General features: G+C 40.6%; 1 long non-coding RNA gene across 2 annotated transcripts; it reads left to right on the top strand.

Moving 5' to 3' along the window:
* The first annotated feature begins 425 nt into the window (after positions 1 to 425).
* Positions 426 to 25,464, top strand: LOC121108997. 2 transcript variants are annotated; one of them, XR_005843687.1, is made up of 2 exons: positions 426 to 588; positions 24,578 to 25,464. It is a non-coding gene; the product is annotated as an uncharacterized LOC121108997 (long non-coding RNA). The 2 variants fall into 2 exon arrangements; XR_005843688.1 differs by having other exon boundaries at positions 22,727 to 25,464.

The raw sequence follows: 25,464 nt of genomic DNA, 5'->3' as shown, positions 1-25,464 counted from the left end.
AAATGAATACAAAACAATAAAAAAGATTAAAATGTCTCTGATTCCTGCAGGATTAGAACAGACAAACAGTGAAAATCAAAGTATGCCTATATATGGGCCATTTCTTATGCAATGCTTCTGACTGTGTCATCATGCAGTTTATGGCAGGTCACTGTGTACTTGATCTCCACAGAGCTGTTGTGGATGAATTCATGAAGCCATTGCTCACTTAGAATTGTCTTAGCATGCAAATAAGCACAAAAAATGGATATTGATAAAAGAAAATATTTTTAGGCTTGCAAATCAGCCAGAATCAGTCAAATTCTTGGCCCCAGCCATGTGCTGCTGAGTAGTGTCAGATGCTCACACATACACAAATTGACATTTACAAGGCATGCTGTGCCTAGTGCCAAGTTCAGAAATAAATTGCCTCTTTTGATAGGTTCACCAGAGCCTCCTAAGTACACCAGAGCCTCCTAAGATTCATTTATTGTTTGCTACTGGAGGGACTGGAATGCTCCTGGACACAGAATGAAAATCCATTCAGCTCAGCATAAGGGAAACTGCATAAACCAAAGTACAATAACTGTGAAACTGCAATTTCATAGGGTAATGTATTCGGCATGCTGCATATGGTGGATTAGGTGCTTGGCTGTCATTAACAGCAATGTGGGCTGCATTAATTAACTCCATGTGTATGCTGCTGAAAACCTACTCCAATAAATACCAATGCCACTTACCTGGGGAGCATAAAGGAGGACAGATCTGACCCCTGGAGCATTTCTTGTAAAGGATACAGCCTGGAAAGGGCTGCATGGGGGTGATGCTGATTGCTGGTGGGTCTCCCCAAGAGCGTTAAGTACTTTGGTGCTGAGGGAAGCTGAAGGTCTTCATTTTGTCTCTTCCCTTATCTGGAACCCATCTGAGATTAACTTCTGCAAATCAGTGCGAGGGAGTCTGTACCTATCTATATTACAAGAAATAAGATATCCTTACTTGATCAGAAAAACAGCACGCTGTCCTTTAGCCTGACCGGTACTGTTCATGGTAACTCAAAGGAAACGTATAATTCCCATATGCAATCCTGCAGTACTCTACACAATCATTAGATATGACACGTGCTAGACACCACAGCCGCGAGCTTAATTCTCAGAGCCTGCAAAGCCTATCTGAAAATCTTCACGAGGCTCTGAGAGTGAGCATTTGCCAAATTCAGATTTCTCGCGCTTTGTTCTCTTCCTTGGACAGTATTGCCTCCTGGAGAAGGTACAAGCGCTGACTTTGCTGACAGGACCAGATCTCAGTAGCACTGTTTTTTTTCATAGATAATTACAATATGAGTCTGGAAATTTAAAAATGTTGACCTCTGCCACATGATGCTGTGATATTTATCAAAGGAGCTGAGGAAGAAAAAGTTTTACCACAGAGTGGCAAAGATTGGGGTGATGGTGAGAGTTCTGTTCTCTGTTACAGTAATGGAACAGACTGTGAGAAACAGATGAGGCAGAAAACTTTTCAGAGTAATTGTTGCAAAAAAAAGAACTTGTGTGTCTTCCAGCTTCTCTGTTGTTTCAGACCCAAAGAAGGTCTTGTGTTGCTGTGGTGCTGCCGCTAGCAGTAATCATGTTGCTGTGATGGTCTCTCATAAATGAGAACATATTTCTCGGGAGGAGTATGGTGCTCTAGCTTGTATAGATAGGAAAAACTGAACAAGTTTGGAGCACGTGAGCCTCTTTTGGCTCAGAAGAGCACCTCACAGCTCACTTGTTTATTCCAGTTTTATCAGTATGTCTAATGAAAGGCATTGCTTCATCCTGAAAACCTTGCTGTTCTTACATTCACAGTTCCTATTAGCTTCAGTAATATTTCATACAGATTTGTTCCATTTAAAACTGGCCTATGCATCTTCAAGCACTACTATGAAAAGGTGTCGAGCGTGTGACCTGGCCTGGACTTCAGCAGTGGCAGTGTTGGCAGCCGTGGCTGGGATGGCTGCTCAGATTTTGATAAGGTTAGAGATCTCAACATGTACTAGTTACTTAATATCTCAAGAATTTCTTGCAGCCACCTGCCATCATTGGATGCCTCTGGCTACGGCGAGCTGTGAAGGCCTACAGGGAGGATTTCCGTAGTCACACACTTGCATATCGGCTGCCACTCTTGGAACAAAGTGGTCCTAAAATTAGTTATTAATTTCATTGTCACTGCTCAGAATTCCTTTCTGTGGTTGTTACCAGCTGTGAAATGTGTTGACCTGACAGATTGGAAGACAGCACACGTTGCATCCACGCAGGCGTCTGTGTTGCAAACACTGCCCGCTGCCTAGCAATAAAGTCCAGCGAATCTCTGTCTTTAGATAATGCTTATATTTTAAGGAACTATTGAGACAAATGAAATTTAAGACATATAACAGTGTTGTCTTCCTCCCTTTACTATACTTGGTTTTAAAGGTGGTGGGAAAACAAGGGCCTAGCAGGTACTTGAGGTATTGAGGTGGATATGGAAACTCCAGGGGCAAAACTAGGAAACCTCACACAGGTAATATATCCCCTCATTCCCACAGTCTCACACCACTGCGTTTAAATATGCTACTTTTAAATATTTCCACTCTTTCATGGCTGGGAGGTGGAACCACCTCATGAAAAGAAGAGGGAAATATGTGGAGTAAATACCTTTTCCACCCTTTGTCTTTCTCGCAAGAAAGAGGGCTTTGGAGATATTTTAGAGACAGGCTGTTGGAAGTATGTTTAAACAGCAAGGAAGTCTGCAGGAGAAGTGGCCTGAAAGCAGCAGGCTGGGGAGGATGGAACACCCTGAGGCTCAGAGAAGTGAACTCCCACTCTCGCCTATTGGTGCCTTAGTAACCGTAACCAAATAGTTCCCGTCCGTTTTTATTAGCGGGCTTTATGTGTTTAGGGATAAATGTTAAATGCTACAGTTTGGTGTGAATGTCAGCTGCTGATGAAAAGCAGATCCCAGCTGGGACAGCAAGGACATTACATCCAGATTGTGTTTGAGGTACATGAGTGGAGCTGTGTGGGAGAGATCTGACTGAGTTTATTGCTCAAGTCCTGCTTGGGCCGCTTCTTCTTTGTAACTTCAGCTGAAGCCATTTGATCTACTTTGGTGTGCAGCTCCATTCTGCCCTCAGAAATACCTCTCAGCACAGTGACATTAATTCCTCCCTTTCTGTTCTATCACACTAAAAATAAATGACAAAGAAACACCTTCTATTATCAGAGCCTTCTGCTCGTGCTAGTGCCACTTGTCATCAAGGACAACACCCACACTCAGCTTCCCTCAGCAGTGTGGGGGATCCCTGAATGCACATTGTGGGCATGCTTGCCCTGGGGTTAAACCAGAAAGGTCTTGCAAGTACTATTGAAACTTCTGCCCCTAACTTCATGGGACGTTAACCAAACAGCCCAGGTTAGGAGATAGGTCTTTCTCGGCTCCTTCTGCACCCTCCATGGAGAGAGAGGGAGATAAAAATTCTGGATAGATTACAGCAATTAGGTATGCTTTTGCTTTGACTTGTTCTCTTGAGGATCCTTTCCTAATGTACATGGTATTTACTGTATTGGAAGTATGAAATATTCACAACAAGCAGGCCTAGTTTCCCTCAGTTTCTGTAAGGTTACAAGTTTCAGTGCAGAGCTTATACTCAACACTGCAGCCCTGAGACCTGAGATCTATGGGGCTTGATGCTTGAGACCTGATGCCATGAACCAAACCTACATAGTGAAGTGGAGCATACTGAAAAGATTGCAGAGCTCCTCTTGAGTCCCTGGGACACTGGGTGCCCACTGGAGGGGATAACTCTAAGACTTGAGGTGAGTAGCTGGGTTCCCCAGCTCTGAAATTGACAGTCATGAGGCTGCATGCATTGCTGGCTTGGCTGCTGGGAGCTTGGAGATCTGCTGTATCAGCTGCTGTGGCACACTGTGGATGTACCCTGCAGCTCTCCTTGTGCATGCTCTCTTATCTAACCTTTCTCGGGCAGATCCCAAGCAGTCCTTTCTTGCCTCTGCTCCATCATAGAATCACCATAGAATTATTTGAGTTGGAAGGGATCATTAAAGGTCATCTGGTCCAAGTCCCCTGCAGTGAGCAGTGACATGTCCTGCTAGATCAGGTGCTCAGAGCCCCATCCAGACTGACCTTGAGTGTCTCTATGAACAGGGCATCCATCACATCATCTTTAGTCTCATTCTCTTTGCCCCACAGGCTGAAAAAGGGAGAACTCTCAGGCTCTTGGCACTTGGAGTTGGATTAAAATGTGTGTGAGGATGGATACCATCATTATTAAGACTACTGAAGTTTAGATTTTGAGATCTTCCGCTTTTATTTGGTCAACACCATATTCTTCTGTAAGAACTTACTGCTGGTCACTGGAGACTGATGAAAGGGCAGATGTCAGCTGACCAAACAGGGCTGATTTTTGTGCTTCATAAGCCTTAACACTGACATTGAAGGAGAAGAAAAGTAACAAGGATCCATGGTTAGAAGTAATCTTTAAAATATCATAAATGTTTAGCCAATTTTAGAATTTTTCCTGCTAGATACATCCTTTGAAAGATTGGCTCTACATGCAGCTTTATCATTAGACTGAGATGTGCAAATGGAGACGGGGTTAACAAACATGCAAAAGCAGAAAATGAAACAAGAGTTAGTTTATCTAAAATCTTAATGATTGCAACCTCTAACACACTGGGGGAGCTACATACCATTCTGATGAAAAAAGGGTGTATCTCACCATGCTGTAATAACATAGAAATTAATTCTCCCCAGGTGCATATTTAAATACTCTTCACAAGCCACAAGATGTCAGTCTGGCTACATGAAAATTCAGCCTCAGCACTGCATGCTGATTCATTCAGTGATTTTTAACTCTAATATCTCTGGTAACATAATCTCTTCCTTTACCTCTGTGATTTGTCTTACACTTTTTCTCATATAGCCATAAACCTCCTTTCTCCCTGCAATGACTTCTTCAGATAGGAAAAATATATTGAAGATAAAAAAATATGTCAGGGAATGTAACTTACCTCTCTTTAAAATGGTTTTTAATATTGACATGTCCTTGGTCTTTACATTTTGGTTACTGATTTGCTATGCTAACACTTGCAAGTACACATACTGGCAGCAGGGATTAGATGTACTATTGTGTACTATTTCCGTGAAGCAGTTTGTGCAATAGAAGCATTATGTATTACACAAGTCACGGGTCACTTTCTGTCCCCATCTCCCTATTTGATCCCTAGGACAGAGTTTAAATTTGAACATACATTTCCTGAGATGTTTACTCTAACAACTAAATGTATAGGTTTTGTTGTCATTGATACCTGGGGGCCTGCAAGTGCTCAGGTCAGGGTGCCTGACCTCATCAGCTACAGGGCTGGATGCCAGTTTGGAATCTTTATTTCCAACTTTCTTGATGTGATGGTTTTTCTGGCCATGTACCTGTGTCAGATGTGCCTCTAGGTCAACTCAGTGCCTCCTGAGAGATTCCTGAGGCTACTGATTTGACTGGACACTGGAAAAAACATTTGGCTCTTAATACAAAGCTGACCAACAGCTGTTCCCCAGCAGCATTAAGGGGGCTGTAGCTGCAAGTGTCTGGAAGGCAGAATCAGGCCCATTAGCTGCAAGTGAAACAGCATGAAATGTTTCAGAAAATGTTAATCATCCTGAATTAGTGTCTTGAGATTATGGATCTTTTCAGGCTCATTCTTCATTTCAGACCAAAGCCTACCGAATCCTTATACTACTCTAGCAATATTGAAACAATTTACTTTGAATATTTGCCATAGAGGTGTTAGTGCTAGAAGCAGGAGTCCCCAAGAGTGGATGTGGGTGGATTTTAAGTATCAAGCAGCAGGACAGAAGCAGGAGCTTAGTGCTGCAGCAGCTCAAGTAATGCATCTGAACAGGACAGCAGCCACAGCTCCTTACCCTGCTGTCTTTTGAACACAGTGAGAGCCAAGAGCTGCTGCCTTATAGAGAAGGAAAAAATAGTGTTGTCAGAAAGCACTGTACCCCATTAGCTTGGTGTTCCCAGCTATGCTCACTCACTTTTCAAGAGCAACCACCTATCTTGCAGCAGGCACATACAGTGTGTTCCATATCTTCAGACTGATGTGTCGCTTCTGGACAACAGAGGGACAAGAAGTGCAGAAGAAACGCTAAGCTGCCACTTAGTTACTCACCTGCTGGCAGGTCAGATTTGAACTTTGATCTACATTAGGGTTTAGAGGGATTATGGTAAATGGTGCAGCTGAGCTTGAACTGCTCCCTTCAAGGCAGAACTTGATGTTCCCAGCTGCCTTATTTGCTCTTTGACAGCCAGTGAATATTCTCAGTTTAGTTTACAGCTATAAAACAGTCTAGTCTTTATAAACCATGTTTTCATGTTTATTTTCTCTTCTTAATCCTTTTTCGTTGGCTAGGAAAGGTCATTATGATTGTCTTGTAGCATTCCTGCTCTAGCAATGACTATAACCCTGCAAACAGTGCTAATTCTCTGCTTTACAATCATCAACCAAGATAAATTCATCCCAAAAGAGAGGAGGGGATTGGCCATATGTACTAGCTACCACAGCTTATTATATTACCTCCTGTCAGATGATGAGTGGCCAAAGGCATTACTTGTGGTACACCTAGGTCACTCATTTGTTTCAACAACCTGAGGGGCTATTTTACCTCACAGACTGGGGTAAGTCTCATGGAAAATCATGGTCCACTGTGGTTGCTTACTGTTGATATATGGTACCGTGCTAAGACACCATACCTCTGTGCACTCAGCCATGGGCCTGCTCCCTGATGGAATACGGCCCAGTGCTGTTTTAACTGATCTGTTTCCATAACTCAGAACAGAACAGAGCTAGAGACAGTCATCTCCACTGAAAAAAGCATATTATAACATGTTTTTCAAGTCCAGGAAGCTTCTTCATATACAAGCAAAGTGTTGTAGTAGGCATCTTGCGGAGGCACGGGATGTACGGGACAGGCCTCTCCCTAAGCATAGAGAGACAGTGCTATCGTGCTGACCTTGATGCAGAGAAAACAGGAGAAGAAGAAAGATGGAAAAGAATGTGGAAAGCAGACATTTCTCCAGCTGTAGGTATTAAGGGATATATTCTGTTAAAGCTCAGGTTAAATTCTGTAACAATGACACAAATTAAAAAAAGAAATCAGTATGTAACAAAGGCATTCTGTGTGACTTCTGAATTGCTCTATATAATATATGTCACTCTGGGTCTGACATACGTCTTCAATTAGCAAAAACAACAGAAAGATGAGACAGAAAGCAGAGAAGGCTGGAAAAAGAGCAAACATTCAATTGGAAAAAGAAAAGTAAAATTTTGATATTTTTATTTTCCTTATAACTGTGGAAAAAAATCATCTGATAGCCATGGAACACTCATGCTTTGGATCACGCCATTGCTAAGGCCTACATATGCCTTCTGTTTAGAAATCCTGCTTCTATCAGAAGGCTGTAGATGGCACTAAAGGACTGTGAATAGCTCCTCAGTGGCAAAATATGAAATAACTCATCTCTGAAGTTGTTTGGTTTTGACCCAGTTTGCTGTTTTTCAGATAAGTTATTCAATTACTCTTCATTATTTATGATGAAATTCAGTTCTGTAATCAAGGCTTGCTACTGCTGTGCTCACTCTGTTGTTTGAATTTCAGTTAATTTGCCCTCAGATGGCCATCCTCCTTCTAAGTCTATTCCAGCAAATGTAGAAAGTAATAACAGCTGAAAAGAGTGATGTAGTTCAGCAGCAGATGTAAAGGGAAATTTATCTTTTTTAATTAGATACTTGAAATATTGCTGATCCATATGTTTGTGTTTCTGATGATATTCACCTGTTTTCTATGGAGCTAATACACCATTGCTTCGATAGAGTTGAGAAGAACAGGTATGGGCTCAGGCTCTGGCAGAACTTTAGATTTCCCCCTAGAACCTTCCAAGATGCAGCTTAGCTGTGCTAGAGCTGAACTGTACCTTGCAAGAATGACTGAAAACAAATCCAGGCCCTGATCCTGCACACATGTGGTTTAGTAGTCTGACACTGCGTAGGATTAGTTACATGCAGAAAGTATTTATGGAACTGATGCTGATGACGAAATACAAAAACCAGAAGGCCATACTTCCAAATAATAAAATAAGATGCAAAATGTTTTTGCTACATAGAAGAAATTAATTACAGAATTATAGTCAGTTTGGGATTTGAGAGACCTGGATATGAATTCCAGCTCTTTTATAGACATTCCCCTGTGACCTTTGAATAAGGCAATTTGCTTATTCGGTAACAGAAAACAAAGCACTTTGAGAGGAGCTACAAAAGCCTTGGAATATGTATTATTTGTCTCTAATGAGACTAGCTCCAAGAGAGACGTTCACTCTCTGTGCAAGAACCTGTGTGTGACTTCTGATATTCTGCCAGTGCAAGCAGGGACAGATACTATAGCTGCCACACTCGAAATAAAAGCCTAAGAAGCTACAAAGGAGAACCTGCACACTCTATAAAAGTTTTTGTGTCTGTGTGCATGTGTGACTCTCTCTGCCAGTGCTGTTAGATCATTAGTATCGGGTGCTCTCTGTTTCCTGAGGTGCTTACTGCAAATGCTTTGGAAGAACAGAAACGCCATGTGCTGAGCCAGCCATTGACTGTGCCTCCACCTACAAGAAATCACAGTTTGTGACTGTAAATGGTGCTTGCAGAAGACTCTCTTTTGCTGGGCTGGAAGATTTTTATGAAGTGGAAGCCAGTATTGTGTGGTTTAGATGAGGCTCAATTGAGATTAACAGCAGATCAGTACGTTTCTCCATGGCCTCTTGCTATTATGAGCAGAGGGATGGAGATCAGCCTGAGATGTGGAGAGCCAAATTTATGCGCAGTGCTCATCCATGTTCTCCTTGGTGACCCTGTGGCAGGCACCTGGAGCCCAGAACTATGAGCTGGGGTACCCTGCGAGGAGGACATGGGAGGAAGAGGAAGCCCTCACCCACCCAGGTTTGCTGCAGCTGTTGCAGTGGTGATTTCATCCACACCTCAGTAGGCCTCTATGTAGGTAGCTGGAGCTAGAGAGGCCTCTTGACCACTCCATCACCTCTGCTCTGCCAGGTTAACCTGCTCTCCATTGATGTCCTTGATCTTCAACACTGTAAGCAGCAAGACTGAGCTACTCCATGCTTTTTCTGTTCAGCTGTGTGAGGGAGAAGCTACACAGGCAGTTATTCTGGCAGACCTGAGCGGATGTGAGCTGTTGGCAAGGGGAAAAGTAGGAAGAGCAGCTGGGGACAAGGATACCTTTACCTCATACAGCTACAGCCAAGGTAGGAGATGTGGAAAAAAACTCTGGCTGGCTTACCAAAAGCAGAAGGTACCTAACAGCCGTTTATTTTGGAGTCCCTGTAGTCCCAGGCCTTAATTTCTTCCTCTTGATAAAGTACAGATAATGGAGTCTCCTTGCCTCACCCGCAGGAGATGACAGTGTTGATGTAAACATTATCAAGGCAGTCAAATGGGACATGTATGTGTCCTTGGATTGATAACAGGTTGAAATGCGTGTCTGTGTGATTATTTCAGTCCAATTCAGAATCCAAGTCAGAGTTTGAGTTACACTCAGCTCTAGGATGGAGCTGGGAAGTCAGTGCTGTGGGTGGGTCATGGGTGTGCTGTTAAACTCACCCCGATCCATCTGGTAGATAACAGAGAGAAGTGAAATGTTTAGACAGACATGGTAAAAATGCAAATATTGACACTGACTACTGCATCTGAAAAAGGGCCTGCTTGTGAGACGTTCCAAACTTCAAGTCTGTGAGCGTGTACTCCTCTGTTTATCCACAAAGCTGGTCCAGCATGGGCAGCAACTGAACAAGATTCTCAGGTTTCTTCATCAATGTGCCATCACTTTGTCCTTCAGGGACCATGGGTTAGCAATGCCTAATCAGTGCCTGGCATGTGGCCACTAATTCATGGCACACAGATTTCTGCATAGCTACTAGATGGCCTTGGACTACTGCTGGCCATACCAGGACTCAGACCAGTGACCAGGCTGGTGAAAAAGATCATGTTTTCCTTCCCACTGTTCATACTATCCAATGTCCACTCCTCCCAGGGATGTAATTTTGAAAGCTGAAAAAAGAAGCAAGTGAGCATTGAATCTTTGCATAGTGTCAGCTTTCCAGTGTGAGGAAAGGAGACCTTCTTAATTATACCTGTAACAGTAATGTTCTGTCTTCGGGTTTTTAGTGGTTGGGAAGCACACATACAGCAGAGCTCACACACTTACACAAGATAAAAGGGTGTTTTGCTTTCCTTAAGACAGCCCAAGAAATTGTGTTTGTTAAGGTACAGATAGCCTATATGTAAGACAGAGCTTACAGTAAAAAATACATATGGGATTAGGAAAGTAATCTGTATATGTAGAACAGAAAAGAAACAGATAAGATACAAGCAGATTTTCCAAGTGATAAAGAACATCAAGAAAAGATAGTGGCTTTAGTCACAGTGAGTTCATCTCTGTACCGTGGGATGGTACCTCATTCAGCTGAGATTTTTGAAGGGATTAGACTGATTTACCTTTTTTTTAGAAAAGAGAGTCTAATTGATTAGCTTAACTTGAGTCAAACCTGTTGTCCCACCACCTTAATACAATGGATACAAGCTAATTGTAGAATCTGGTAGCTGGTGGAAGAAACCAGGTAGAGTTTGCTGGGAATTTATGTTGAAACAGTTCTATTCAGTCAGCATATGCAAACGTTTTAAGCAAAACATCAAAATTTTAAATTACAGACAGGAAGGGACCTTGACTTCTCCAATACCAATACTGTCATTGCTCTATCTATTTGATTAAAAATAGGGAAATGACTTTCCAGTGGTGGTAACTTTGTTGTGCTTGTATCCTAAATTACTTTTAAATAGGAACAACTGGTTATGCTTTTCTTCTGGAGTACTCTGAAATGTTTATAATGATTTAAATATCATCAGAAGCAACTCATAAAATTATAATGTTGAATCTTATATGTTAATGTTGAATCTTATGAAGGTCTGTAACTGTCCTAAGCATCAGAGTATTTTGTGACTCTAAAAAGCTACCAGAGTTACCTCACCATATGGTTGAGATCAAGGTACTTCTATCGGGATGCTTGTATTTTTCCACAGAGAATTTAATTATGATATATTAAGAGTTACCAGTCATTGAACTCTTGTGTGAGTTTCAAGCTGTAGAACAGCATTGCAGTTCCACAAGTCATGTAACATTTCATAATCTTAGTTTCCTTAACTGTCTTTTTAAATACTTGAGCTGCTCAGCTAATAGTATCAAAGAGAGGTCCTCAGACAATTAGAAAACCACTAGAAAACAGTAACTTCTGCAAGTACCTAATTATGTTAAACTGAAAAGTGATCTGCCTCTCATACAACCTAACTAACGCAAATAGCCACATAACAACTGCCATCCTCTTGGGCTCAGTACTTACGTACTTAGTTGTGCTTTTCTTTTGCCCTTCTTCATTAACTGCCTTTCTTGCTCTAGTCACATGGATGCACAGGGTTCCTAGGAGTATGGACATCCACAGAGAGGCACAGGCTCTGTTTTGGCATACATATAGGGGTATATAGTGGTATAGGTATACATGTGGGAGTGAGAAGTGTGTACACAAAGGTGAAAAAAAAAAAAGAATATAATACTACTTGCTTCAGATTTGAATTTCCAAACTTCTGTCTGGCTGAATCACAGTATGAAATACTTTGTAACTCATGGTGAAATGGGGTGAGAAAAACAATCAACTGCACTTCATAATGATGTAAGAGCAGTGGTTTAATATTATCCATCGTTAACCAAATTCTCCAAAATTATACCCAGTTCACCTTCCTATTAAATTTTATACTAAAATTTGAATAGATTTTTTTAGCTAACAGTGGAACGTTGGAACTCCAAGCACAAATTCTTTCTGAAGCTGTAAATAAAAAACCTTCTCTGAGTAACTAATAAGAAAAGCAAAGTAGAAATGATGAAGAAAAATTCTTCACCGTTAGAAGCTAATATTGCGTGAAATTTCCCAGGTAGTGACCACTTACCTTGGGACTATTTCTAAATCCATTTTTGAATGCACCATCAACTTTGTAGTCCTTTCTATTTAGTATCATCCAAAATCATCTTGCTACATGGGCTGTCACCATGTATACAGCTTTGCTATCAGCATTCCAAACTGGAGTGGCAAGAAGAACTGTTGGGTTCATATGCAGTGGTTTGGTAGAAGGGGCAGAGGATGACCATGAAGGAACAGCAGAGATGAAGCATTATGGACTGACCATAGCCCCCATCCTCCCCTGTTGGTTTGTCCTTCATGCAGACTTACCACATGTGCTGCCACCAACAGCAGTGTTTTCTTCTGAACAGGGAGCGTCCATTACTTTATTTAGCATTGCTGCTGTTATTCTAACATTGTATACTTGTGCTATTTTTCATTTTTTTTTTATCAAGTTATAGTCAATTGTGTATACATGTATGATTTTGGCTTTGCAACACAAGCATTTTTTAATGATGCTAGCATAGGAGTGCAACGTACTTTTGTTTTTCATGTTTCTTAGGCTGCTCATTTTTTTCAGTGACATTATATGACTTTCATCATAGCTGCATTTATCTGACAACAAGCGCTCCCTTGCAGCAGCTCACAGGTATCAGTAACATGACAATAATAAGCAGTCAGTAATGAGCAGGAAGCAGCTTATCTCTGTACTGGAGCCGTTTACCTCTGTAATTTCAAGGACCATTTCAGGTTTGATGAAAATGCTTGTTTCGCTTCAATACACAGCAATGCTTTTTGTGACATACCGTATCATCAGTGGCAAAGGCTGATTATTTTTGCTTTTTTTTTTTTTTTTTTTTAAATCCTGGAATATGCTCAAGAATGAAACTCATTGCCCCGATACACTAATTTTGACAAAGACTTTGCTGGAAGGTTTTTGTGTCCTGGGATGAAGTTCCCTTTTATTCGATTCAGAAATAAACAGGACAAGAACTTGCATCTTCTTTGCCTGGAAAACAGTCTCTATCTGTTTTTATTTTATTTTATTTTATTTATTTTATTTTATGGCTTTTTTTTTCCTTTTTCCATATATCATCTTAGAGGTCCTCATTGCCATACAGAGGCAAATGGATGAGGCTAAATTCTTCTTAGTGGGGGTGTAGCAATAGGACAAAGAGTAATGGCCTAAAACTCGAACAGAGGAAGTTCCATGTTATCATGCAGAAGAACTTCCTTGCAGTAAGGGTGATGATGCACTGGAACAGGTTGCCCAGAGAGGCTGTGGAGTCTCCTTCTGTGAAGACATTCAAGACCTGTCTGGATGCCTACCTGTGGAGCCTGTTGTAGGGTACCTGCTTTAGCAGGGGAGTTGGTTCAATGATCTCTTGAATTCCCTTTTTTCTTCTAAATCTCAAATGAGAACTACTATGGTGAAGAAGAACTGCATTCCTCCTCATTTTCTCCTAAAAATTAACACAACAAAATATAATGTTAGAGAGACTACTATGCTTCTGTCAGACAGGCTCCAGCAGATCAGGTTGCATGCTGCCATTAAAGCCTGGAACACAGCTATGCAGAAGAAAATAAGGCATCTTGTGTGATTTGGGAGCTCTTAGTGATATTAAAAAGGCAGGAGAACTTCTGGAACAGTGACAATAAGCAATTAGCAGCTCACAGCCTGATTTTTGTGGCTCGTCAGCACAGTTACTATTCAGATCTAAATCAAAGTAACACTTCCTCTGAACTTGTCATCATGAAGTCCTTGTGCCAGCAGCTGCCTGGCAAGAACAAATGAAAGGGCAAAAAATGCATGATTGAGAGTTGTACATGAAATCAGACTTCTCAACAGCCTCATGTCCTGTGTGGTTGTGTGTCAGCTATGGAAGGGCTAGCAGGATTTTGGAGGCAAGGTGTGTGTCCAGGCTGCTTGCTGCCCTTTTTGAAAGGGGCACATGGTAGCAGAGGGAAGAAAGGACTGTAGCTAGGAATATGCCCAGGGGATAGTAAAGAGAAATTCAATACCCTTTGAGTCTGCATTCTGGTAGCAGAACATGCCTCCATGAACATGACTCCAAGATGACTTTGAAGACCCCCAGAGAAGACATTTTTCTTCTGCCCCCTGGCCCTACATCTATGGCTGCCTGCATTAACATTCCAATTTCTTAAACCTTTCACTTGTTTCCCAGAGAACAGCCATGGCTGCAGGCTAAATCCCTGCAGGATCATGTAATTTCAAGTCACTAACCTGGATGTAGGTGCAGGCATTGACTGTCACAGGAGGCAGTAAGTCCCCAAATCCTGTAGGCTTTAAGCTGTGCCTTTAGCAACATTACAAGATGTAAAAGATCTGTTTCCAGAGCATAGTGTTACTTAGAACTGTGGTCTTCATGAAAAAAAGTTGCTCCAGATTTAATTTGATAAGGTAAAAAGAGATTCTGATAAGCCTGAGAGGTTTTTTTTTAAGTTAAGAAATCAGATGACATCTGATCATTAAATGTATTGCAGCAAAAATCTTAACAAAAGCAGCTCTTGTTAGCCAAGCATAGCAGAGCAACAACAGCTACAGAAAGAAATAATCCCAGAAATCTGTATCTGGTTTAAGTACAGTTGAATAGTGTAATGGTCAGAATGAATTAGCAAATAAAAAGGAAAATCTCACTGTTGCCTTAAAGATGATAAAATAGATTTAGTGGTGTTCATTGCTTGCTCTCGGAACTGCATGCCCAGCATGTTAATGCATTGTGCCTTCCATGTATTTTCTAGGCAGAAAGTTGGTTGGTTGGTTGAATTGCCCTGCATCTAAGAGTTTTCTAAGAGTTTCTTTCATGTTCTCTCCCATTCTTCTCTTATGTTAACTTTAAGTAAATAAATACAAGGTAAGAGCAGAGAGATAAAGAATGAGAGCTAGCGACTGCACTTAATAGTTGTTTTTATCTGGAAGTGCTCCCAGGCTAGCAGAACTTGCAGAGGGAATTCTCAGCTGTGCTGCCTGGCTCTGATCAATAGTTAGCACAGGATTTCTGTGCCATCACACCCCGCTGGGTGGTATGAACACACGAATCTGCACTTCTTAGCATCTGCTCCAGCATGGGCATTCTCCAGAGCTGAAGAGCGGAGCAGGAGCCACTAAAGGCTGCTGAAGCAAGGCCAGGCCACCTTGGCTACCCCATGAAGTGTTCCCAGCTATTTTTCCCTCCCTAAGTAGCTGCAGATGGTGATCTTCTTTGATCTCAAGAGCTTAGGTTTGGAAAGAGCTGAATAAATCATGCATGCCACTATAACATATATCATTATATATGTTGTATTAGCTCCTCCGTTCACATCCTGCAGAATGGAGAGCACTTGTGAGTGTTCATAGTGTGCCCTGAGGGGTGAGGAAGGGTATCAGCTGCTCCTGGAACTCTGCCAGATGGATACGGTCAGATCCTGGCTGCACAGCCCATGGGGCCATGAGCCCTTAGAAAAACAACATCACCCTCGAAGATTAGGGAAATTATGCAAGAGGATCTAGTTTACACTGTCCTTCCTTTTGATTTTGCATCCACACCAACATGCAAAGAGCCTACCTTAGAGGGCCATAAAAGGGCAGATCAGGTGCAGGAGGAGATGGCAGTTACCCCCTTGGGGACTCATGACACATGATTGAGACACAGTCCAGTTTTCAGTAGGATGACTGGCCTAGCTGTCCACAGACAGTTAGTGGAGGGTCCTTTGGTTTGCCAAAGCAATCCTCTACTGGACAACAGAGCAGCCTTGAAGAATGGAGACAAATGCTTGGCATGGAGAGGAAAATGTATTATTTGTGACATATGTGCTCCGCTGGTTCTTTCTGTGGGCCTTTACAGAGGCTTTTCTTGTTAAGGATAGGAATGTCGCATTTGCTGTGGATAAAACTGTACGCAATAAGGAACCTCCTGAAGCTAGTTTTATTTTAAATGCATGAGTTGTAGGTAGCTCATTTGAGAGTCTTATCACTGGACAAAGGGATTGCTAACAAGACAGTTAATTATACTAAAAGTTCCCTCAATTCTAAAACTGCCCAGTTCAGTATGACTCTGATAGCTGAACGCGCAAACTTGGTAAGGTCCTGTCTTGGGATTGCATTCACTGCTTATTTTTCAGTTGATACAGGTGATTTAGTCCAGCAAGAACAGTGTTTTTTCTTTTATTTTTTGTGCATTTTTTATTTTATTTTTTATTTTATATGGCTATTTTTCACTGTAAGTGGCAGAAAAAGATACTTCTGATAAGACATGAAGCACGATACACTCAATCATGCTGACTTCCAGCCTTTTTTGGTTAAAAAAAACTGACACATGCTGACATCTAGCACTGCCATATGACTATTTTCAATGTTTTCCATGACTTTTTTCCTGGATCTCGTATGTTTTTAAGTGATGTATTTCCTAGCCAGGAATTTTAACTGTGCTCTCCATCCAGTTGAGCGGTGCATTGTGAGATTCTGTCAGAGCTGCTTCAGTTTTCAGAGAGCTTCTTGGCCAGTTGGCAGTTCAGACACATATGGAGAAGATATCAGCTGGAGAGATTGCACAGGCCCTCATTTTTTTTCACTCAAGATCTGTTTGAAAACTCCTGTCAATTTTGTTTTTAAATGTATTTATGGAAATAGTCTAAATCCTCTACATGTTGATTCAGTTTGCTTTCTGAGACCGCAGCAGATCATTTACTGGTTAGTTACACTCGTTCAGATTGAGAAACCTGTGAAGAGGCAGTAAGACCTGGAAATCTAATTATTAGTTGCTTGCAGCTGCCAAGGGTGAAGCCTTGCTCTCAGATCCTTACCCCTTGCTACCGATTTTAATAATAATTTATGTGTAAATATGTATATGTATTTTGATCAAAAATCCATGTTGCTTGATTTGAACAATTTTAGCTGGGGACCAATATTGTCAAGTGCTTCTGTGCTTCAAAAAGATTTGAGGGGACTGTGCACCCAAGACATGAAAGCGGTAGAGATGGCCTGTTTGTGGATGTTTTTGGAGTGTTTCAGTTATCCATTGACAGGGGACCCTCTGGAACATGGTAGAAGTGTCATGGATACAGTGGTGATTTGTGGTGTAAGATCTAGGGAAGCGAAGGAAATGTCATATTTTTAATGCTGGTGATCGTATCTTTTAACTCAATGTGTAAAGGCTGCTCCAAAATACTGCCTCCTATTTTACTATGTTGGCCCATGATATCAGAAGCAGATGGTGGTGGTAAGGCAGTAGAGGGTGAAACTTACCACTGATATTCCATTACATTTTGTTGCCCTGTAATAGGTGGCAGCAGAGGGGCAGTAAAATAAAGTAATATCTGACATAGAAGTGCATGTGAAGAAAAGTTGTGTCACCAAATTCCTCCATGCAGAAAAAATGGCACCTATTGCCATTCATCAGTGCTTGCTGAACGTTGATGGAGACCCAACAGTGGATGTGAGAGCAGTGAGGCAGTGGGGGTGAGTTTCAGCAGTGGTGACAGAGACAGTGGTCACCTCCACTTGTGAAGATTTTTATGAGCACAGCATGCAGGATCTTGTTCATCACTGATGAAAATGCATAGCTAATGGTGGTGACCGTGTTGAAAATATTTTTTTGTAGATGAGAATTTGCTCTATCAAGCAGTGTTATTGTGTTCTTTGTATCTGTTACAGTTTCCATGGAAATAAATAGGATACATTACTTATGGAGCAAACTACATACAAACCCTATCAAAATTATGTATAAATTTCTGTCAAGTACAAGCTCTAACATGGCATGTTTAACAATACAGCTTTTGGATATATTCTGATGTCAGCAAGAAACATAGCAGCAAAATGTCTAGGTAACTGGCTCTCAGTGAACTATTAATGCAAGGTGGTATAGTAAAGGCAGCTTTCAGTTGGCCTCCAGCTACTTTCACACTTTACTATCTGTTGCTGCATAATTCAGTAGTAGACAGTTTTGGGATTGTGCAAGAAAATTCTTCCAAATAAATGATTTTCTGGATATGCACTAGTAACTGGCTGAGATGCTGTTAGTGTTTTGTCCAGGGAGCCAACATCATGTCTGTAAAGAATTTTCACAGATGTAATCCAGTGATATCTTGCTTTTTGAATTTAAACTGCCCAGAATCAAGTTAAATGGAAGAATTACTCATAAAAATATTTTGTTCTTCTTCCTCCTAATTATATTCATAGAAATAAATATACAAAATATTCATTTCCTGAATATGGCAGATGATGATGGTAGTGCAGATATTAAGTGGGAAGCTGGAACTCTCTTTTAAGCTACCTGAAGTTGTTCAAAATAGATTTTTACATTGACTCATGAAGAATTTAAGAGACAATGTAAGAAGACTGTTTAACTTGTTATACACTTTATGTCTGTTTGGGGAACATTTTAATTCCAGTCCAATGATACAGAAAATGCCTCACTCATCAGTTACCGGTTCTTTGTATTAAAAAATTCAATTTCAGTATTAACTGAACAGTGGACCAAGATGCATAAAGATTTATGGGTGAAACCACCCCATTTCAAGAAGCCAGAGATACCTCAATTTTGCTTTACACTTGCATAGCAAATTCCAGTGAATTTGAGTGTTGAATAGGCCTCAGAATGGCCCTCGCCATCTGGAAAAGTTTCACAGTGGGTGAAAGAAAAGGGACAACTCTCAGTGGAACTGGATTCCAGCTTAGTGCACAAAAGTCTGATCACCAGAGAAAGAATTTAATCAAGAGAGAATTAAAACTAAGAAGAAAGTGCCCACTCAAACAATAAAATCCAAATCCTGTTCAGGAAACGTGAATTCAGGATTTCTCTTTTACTTTTCTTCTGTAGTCATAATCATTTACTGCCTAGAAATTGAAATATGCAACTATTCCTGTTCAAAATGAAATGAATACCTGTTGACAGTAAGAATTCCAACAGCATGCTTATTCCTTTCTGAGATTACAGAAATACATTAAATGTATGTGGTGCTTCCTTATCATTGGCATAGTTTCTGTCTCTGGAGTTAACTTGATTAAAGGATAGAATAAAAGCTGAAGCAAAGCAGTGGCATACTTCATGAAGGAGTCAGGCATAAAATACATACGTTTCTTTCATGTACAAATGTGTTCAGATACATAATTCTCATTTTATCCTTTACAGCTGAACTGTATTTTCTACTAAGAGTAGATTTAAAATCTCCGGTTGTTGCAATCAGCAGACATATGTGTGTAGTGAGATGCTATCCTACACAAGTAGAAAAAATGCCTAAGAACCTGACTTTAAGTTGATGACACATAAACTTGTTCATGTTCTATTGAGTACATGAACACACGCACATCTAAACTGCAGTAGTGCCTCATTGTCCAGAATCTCATTGATGCTGGTCGACAAGGAAGTTTGTCCCAAATGTAAAATGAAATCATAATTTGTAAGATAATAGGCAGGAGAATCAGCACCTTATCTGGCTAGTTTATTTTAACATTTTACAAGCAGGACAAAGTTCAGTTTTAGAAAAGATTTGGAGAATAACACTGAGATGGTTCATCACCTATTTTCACACATTTTCAGATTTGAATCTATATGCTTTTCCCAAGTAGACATGAAAGTGTGAAGTGCTACCTCAAAACAATTTATTCTTATGTTTTAGCTCTTCTCATTCTTTCATTTGTGACTGTATCTGCGTTCACTCTTCAGATGTGCAGGTGAGATTCTTGGTTTTATACTACAGAAGGCTGAATATGCTTGAGTTTTTGAAAAAAGAATCTGCAGTGAAATGTAAGTAAGAGTCTTTCTGTACTGTAGGATGTGCATAACTTCTCTTGAAGTAAATGGGAGTTACTTATGCTCAAGGCCTTGGGAAGTTTGCCTAAGTAACAGATGAAATTAGACACAATTATAGAGAATTAATGAACAAAAATTACAGAGCACTATATTCAGTAAATGCAGGGAGCTCAATTTACTGTAATTAATGCACTATGTATATTTTAATCATGTTCTGGAGGCATCTCTGGAAATATTATTTCTGAAGTGAAATGCAATTACAGGTAGAGAGTGTGAGAAGTTAATATTTATATTCCTATGCATTGTGGAAAAAGACAGTTGAAAAGAGCTCTTTCATTAAACAAGCCAGGACTGAAAATGTAGGGGAGGATTGCACAATGCACGACTGCATGCAATCACTGAGAGATGAGATCTTCAGTGCAGCTAGGAGTTCAGACATGTGGTTTGAATTAGAGATACCTACTTTCCAGGTGCTTAATGTATTTGGTAGAAGATGTCTTACAAGCACATGCCAACTGCTCTATGGAGAGTAACACCTCTAGAGATCTTGGAGTACCAATGCGCTATAAATAACTGTTTTTTTCCAGAGCAGCATGACATCATCAAAAAATATAAATCCTCTAGCTTGTAAGATAAGATAAGAATCCAAGCTGGATCTCAATGCATCACAAGAGGTGTTCAGGAGAATGTTCATTTCTTCATATAAACAGTTAGTGAAAAAAGTAAACAGGTGAGTTTTGAAACACAGCAGTTTAGATATTCAATACTATTTAAGCATACAGGATTGTTAGACAGCTGAGCTGCTGAAAGAGAATAGAAAATGCTGTGTATCTGTTCCCATGCTAAAAAGTATAATATCATTTCACGTAAGCTCAAAATAGTATTTTTGTAACTTCATAGCCTACTGGTAAAAATACCATTTATAACACTGATATTCTTTAGTCCTCGGTATATTTGCACTCAGAAATACACAGCAAGGAGACTTTCCGAGTACCAAGAAGAGTAATTTTGACAGCTGCGAGATGAGTACAGGAGGACAAAGTATTCTTTACTGACTACATTCAGTAATTTGTTTGGACCAACAAAACTTAGATTCATGCTGATGTGAGGTCAAGGCACAGGCACTGCAGAGAGCAACATTCAGCAGTACAAGACCCCTAGCACATTCAGCAGGGCACTTTTCTGTATCCTCAGCCATCTGCCTGTGGGTGTGGTGCCTGATTATGCATCTGCACTGTGCTCAAGGACGTGGAAAAGCTTTTAATGCTGGCTATGATACTGCAGGAAAGTGTCAGTGTGGGGTAGTGCTGTGACACATCTATGCTGAGAAGCCTTCCTAGACGTGGAAACAACATAAAGTTCAACACAAATGTCTAAACAAGGGCTGCAAGATCCACTCGGGATCTGCAAGCTAGTACTTTCACTATATGAGATGTCTCTGGCCCCTGTTTACAGCGTAATGGAGTAAATGACAGAATTGCATAAACTCAAGTATTTTCCTTGGAATTGCTGAAGATTTCATGAGAAATTTCCAAATCTATGGATTTGGTTTTAATATACACACCTCTTGAAGCTGTGTTTCTTCAGAGAAATCCACCCTTTTGTGAGTGAGCTCCTCTGCACTGCAGCCTAAGAAAAGTTCTCCAATTCCACCCACCTGAGGGAGCTTTATTATTTCTAGCACAACACTTGATGTCAACTGGGATTTGGATTATGCCACAGAGGCATTCACTAGCTGGCCACATTTGAGCTTTACCTGATTCTGTTGATGCTGATGACACAAACCCAATCAATTTCAGTTGAAGGAAAGGTGTGATCTGCGCAAGCCTGCTCTTACCTTTATGCTTAGACTAAAAAAATTGTCTGATTTCCATCATAAGATGATAAGGAGGTGCACTATAATTGTGGCTCTGGAGACGTTCCCCAAAACGATATCACTGTCCTTTCTTCTCTGATGTTAAAAAATAACACTGTGATTTAGTGTTGCTTCTTATGGTGTAAGAGCTTACAGGAATTATTATAGCACAAAACTACTTTCTGAATCTATAAATCTCCACTGAGAAATTTAACACTGCTTGAAAAACATAATGCCGTTATTTAGAGTTACACTAGATATTAGGAAGTAATTCTTTACTGTGAGGTAGGTGAGACACTGGAACATGTTGCCCAGGGAGGTTCTGGATGCCCCCTCTCTGGAAGCATTCAAGGCCAGGCTGCATGGGGTCTGCAACCTGGTCTAGAGGGAGATGTCTCTGCCTGCAGCAGGGGGTTGAAGCTAGGTGATCTTAGAGGTCCCTTCCAACGCAAACCATTCCATGATTCTGTGATTATTTATTTATTTGTTTTTCAGAAGAACACAAACATCCACCAGATATTGAAAGGCTGTGAAGGATTTTCAAAAAGAAACAAAAACATCTTCCCCAGACAAGACAACTGTAACATACTGGGACATCTGTGGTTGTCATAAAATACCTGGATCTTCTAGGGAATATTTTGACAGCTTTAGTAGTGATCTGATTCTTGATTTTAACAGTATTACAGTTATTGCATCTCCAAATGGAAAGAAAGTAGAGCAAGATACCAGGTCCACAGGAAAGGTATACAGCATTTCTACCAGGCCCTTTGCATGCAGGTCCTGTGGAACAGAGGTTACTAAACCAAAAGGGGAGATTTGCTAGCTGTCTTCATCAGGCCAGTGGTGCAATAAATGCTGTCCTGCTAAGAAAGAGTTGCTTAATAGGATATACTGTGCCATCAGGGAATGAAAGCTCTCAGGTGAGAAAATAAATGAGCGTTTAGTTCTTTCCATGCTACAGTGGAGCAGATACATGAGTTCTGAGTTCTCCTCTACCCAAATTGTGTCTCAGCTGGAGTCGATCAGAAACATCTTTTTGCTAAGCTTTTGCTTTACATGCTCTGTTTAGGAAAGGGTTTTCATTTCTCTTTTCAGTGGTGTCCAAGGCAAGAGGCAATGGGCATAAACTAGAATACAGGAAGTTCCATATGAACACCAGGAAGCACTTTTCTACTTCGGAGGTGCTGGAGCACTGGCACAGGCTGCGCGGTGGCTGAGGAGTCTCCTCCTTGGAGATGACTGAAAGCTGCCTAGCCGTGGATCTGGGCACCCTGCTCTGGGTGTCCCTGCTGGAGCAGGGCTTGGGTCAGGTGGACCCACAGAAGTCCCTGCCAGACTCAATCACTCTGTGATTTTGTGACTCTATTTCTTGTTGCTCTGCTGGTCTCACAGAATATTTATTTTTGATGTTTGGGTAACATTAACTGTAAGTATTTTGAATGATCTAGTCAAAACTGTCCATTGGATTTGTCACCCAATTAGTTTTCCTGTATCTTTGATTCAGAACAGAAGTTCTTTGGGTTGTACTCTTTACACATTCACTGTCCAGGGTCAGACACTCTCCTAGGGAGTTTTTCTGATATAAAATACAGACTCAGAATGGTACCCCAGGAAAGCAGTAATGAATATCCACTGTAGACCAGACACATGCTCCTCTCATGCAGTGCATGTGCATGCATGTGTGTGTAAGAGGAAAGGTCTCTATAGCATATTCTCTATGATTGTAATTCTATAATAGGAATGAGTAGAAAAGATGAACTCAGGGACAAGAGAGGTGCTGGCTCAGCTCATGAAATGTGCTGGGGTGGTTGTTCATGGGCTCTGAGACCACTCATCTTGTGTGGTTCAAAAATATGTTATTGCGGGGCTATTCTTTGTGCACTGGAAGTGCAAATACTCTGCACACCTCACAGGGATTATATTGCTTGGTTATTCAGCAGCAATTCTGTATACTGTGAAGGAGTGCTCAAATTCTAAGTAAAACCTATATAGTTTAGATTCAAAACTGCCTTTACAACAGTAATAAAATGAGGCTAATAAGCGACCTCACTCCCCCAGAATCTTTCACGGTTATTTAAAGGATTGAGTTGAGAAGAGGAAAAGAGTGAAAAAGAAAATGAGAGAACAGGAAGGAAGGAAAGAAAAGCAAGAAAGCAAGAAAGACAGTAAGAAGAAGAAAAAGGATAATTGTCCCCACATCCTCACAGATGATTGAAGGGCTCACAAAAGGGTTTTTCAATGCTGTGCTGTAATATCTTATTTTAGGTTCTGATCTGAAATCCTTTGACGTCAGCTAACTTCCATTGACTTTAATGTGCTCTAGATCAAGCCTGTTATGTGGATCTCAGACTTACTGTCTGCGGATTAGCATGAATCTCTGGATTAGCTTTCCAGAACAAACAAGTGACTTTAAAAATGAATTAGGCTAGTGTTTTAACATTAACAGGTTTCAATATAAATGTGACTGAGCAGATGGGTGGCACGGTGTTTTTGAAAGGTGTGTGATTGTCATTTTAACAGCATGTTTTCTGTTGGGGTTAATAGTATTTAGGTTAATGGAAAAGGTGCCTGTCTTGTGAAGCGTTTTCAGCAGAAATGTTGGAGTCTAAACAAAAATCTTTTCCCATTCTGAAAAATATGTGGAGCTGCAGAATTTTGCTACTTTCCCCTTTATCTCCTACCTATGTGTCTACATTATGTACCTAGTGAGTATATCTATGCCATTATAAAATGTATAATCTTCATCAGTTGATAATATGTATCATCTCTGTTAGATTACAGAAGACTGTATGCATATTAAAATACAGACATACCTACCTTATACTTGTATAATATTAAATATCTTTAAAGCTCTAATGCCATATATTATTCCAGAATCATGATTTCTTGACATTTTGGAAATTCCATCTAGTTTTTTTTTTTTTAAGTATCACAACTTTCTCACAGGTTTGACATCAACCAGTCTTTCAGTTCTAACTCATGGCTCTGTTCCAGTTTGATTCCTGTATGTGCACATGTCAGTTGGCAACACACCAGCACTACAGAAATATCATGGACTAAAGTAGGATATAATACTCAGCCCTTAGATTCCCTCAGCCAGAAAATAGCCCTTGGGCTCTTCAGCAGTGCCTGCGGGGCAGTGAGTGTCGTCTTCATGCTCTGGGATTACTGGTTGTACCGCGGAGGAGTCCCATAAAAGAAAGGTCTCATAGGAGCAGGGTCTATGCTCGCATGCTGGAGGAGGGAGGAATGGTCCGGAAGATCCCGTGCCTTCTCCATGTGAAACCCTGAGAGACAAATCTCAGCCCTGAGAAACACCTGATTGCCTGGCAGCAGCCGAAAAAAGAAGATCCTTCCGCTCTGGAACACTTCCTTAGAAAGCTGTGAGAGTAATGAGAACTTGGTGACATTGGAAATGGTTCAGATTGCAGTCAGCATTCAGCAACATGAGCTTAACTGAGTTATGTAGCAGAGACTTCAGATTAGCACACCAAAACAATTGGTGTGAACAGAAAGTGCTAATGAATCTAAGCTGCAATTTGGCACCCAGATGAAAATAAATTATCCAATATGATCCAAAAATGCCATGCAGTTCTCAAACGGAAAGGCTGTATTGCTTCTGAATAAGCTGGCATGCATATTATGCATTGCTTTTCCTGCTCATTTGATAAACTTCTCTCTGTATATTTTGGCACATTCAAACAATCTTTTATTAGAAATGATTGACTGTTCATTATTAAACTATTATTTTCAATTAAAACATGTCCTATCCCCCCAAAAAATCAATTTAAATAATAAAATAAAAACTGTGTTTTGATTGTTTGTTTTGCACA

This window comes from Gallus gallus, chromosome 1 (assembly GCF_016699485.2).
Source record: "Gallus gallus isolate bGalGal1 chromosome 1, bGalGal1.mat.broiler.GRCg7b, whole genome shotgun sequence".
Classification (NCBI taxonomy): Eukaryota; Metazoa; Chordata; class Aves; order Galliformes; family Phasianidae; genus Gallus; species Gallus gallus.
Note: the sequence above shows the minus strand (reverse complement) of the source record. Positions and strands in the feature narration are given on the sequence as shown.